This window comes from Buceros rhinoceros, unplaced genomic scaffold (genome assembly GCF_000710305.1).
Source record: "Buceros rhinoceros silvestris isolate BGI_N320 unplaced genomic scaffold, ASM71030v1 scaffold17861, whole genome shotgun sequence".
In the NCBI taxonomy this organism is placed as follows: domain Eukaryota; kingdom Metazoa; phylum Chordata; class Aves; order Bucerotiformes; family Bucerotidae; genus Buceros; species Buceros rhinoceros.
Window position 1 is genome coordinate 18,324 of NW_010392689.1, and position 1,320 is coordinate 19,643.

The window sequence follows — 1,320 nt, forward strand, 5'->3', positions numbered from 1 at the left end:
CATCTTGGCTGTCAGCATCATCCTTTCGCTTGCGCAATTGCGTCTCAAGCCCGTGGCTGCAGGGACGGTATCTGCTGCAGCTGCTGGAGCGGTTCCCAAGAGAACACACCTCTTTTGAGGTCTGCCAGCAGCCAGAGACCTCGGTTTCCCCCTCGATATTACACTGGTTTGTCTTGTTGGGAGGGAGGCGTGCCGATTCTGCCAGGATGAATCGGGAGGAGGAGGAGGGAGCTGGTGGGGTAAGCTGGGTCGCATCGCTGATAGCACTTCCTCTCTAGCCAGAGAGTTGCTGGTCTAGGATTTGCTTCTGGAAAGGTTTCCTCATAGGGCATCTGTGAGGAACGTCTGCCCAGGGGGATCAGGAGCTGCGCTGGCCCTTCAGGAGGAGCTTACCGGGTCTCCAGAGATGTGAACCAGACTTTTTATTTTGTCTGCTCCTCCCGAAAATGAAAGCACTGTGGTTGGTTGTTAAGGTACAGATTGAATAGCCATGGGGTGTCACATGGAGCTCTACTGGATTCTCTCTTGAAAGTTGCTCTAACTGAAGAGTTATTCCTCCTCCTCCGTGATGATGATCGTTCTGGAAGGGGATGGAAAACAGCAGTAATTTGTATGGTTGACTGAGAAAACTGACATGAGGCGGTGTGTACCAGAGCTGATCTATAATTCATCACGATCGTTCAAGGCTTTTAGAGAGCGGAGGAGAGAGAGGCCAGGGAGCCCCGACAAGTGGTATAAAGACCCTGCACATGGACGCAGCCAGCGAGGGCTGTCGCTTCCGATGAGCATGGGCAGGCGGTGCAGGGCCACGGGGGAGAGCCGGGCTGCCGGTACCTGCTGATGATGAGGAGGGGCTGCGTTTGCAGATGACTAGAAGCAGCTATGGTGCTGACATCTCATTAGTTCCAGCTCTCTTGCTTGCTTTCCGGTCGCTGCTGATGTACGGGACCCAAATTCCTGTGTGTGTTACTGCCTCGAGGGCCTCTGGCAGCTACTGGGGAAGGCTGTCCAGTAGGGTTGAGTGCTTACTGGTGACTGGTTAGGACTGGCAAGGCTAACTGCTGACAACCAGCAGGGAGAGAAGAGCTTGGCCCCCGATCTGCTGCTGCCATGCTCAGGGGTAAGGCTGCATCGTCAAGGCCCGTTGATGGATTGTCGACAAGAGAGGGATCAGCCTGAGAACAGCATCCCCGACCTCCTGGAGTAGCCAGCATTGCTACAGCACTGCCCAGCCGAGCTCCAGGGGTGTTCTGGGCCAGTGTGGAAGGATGGGTGGTGTGTGGCTCGATCTGCTCCCAGAGGAGGCAGGAAACCAGCCTC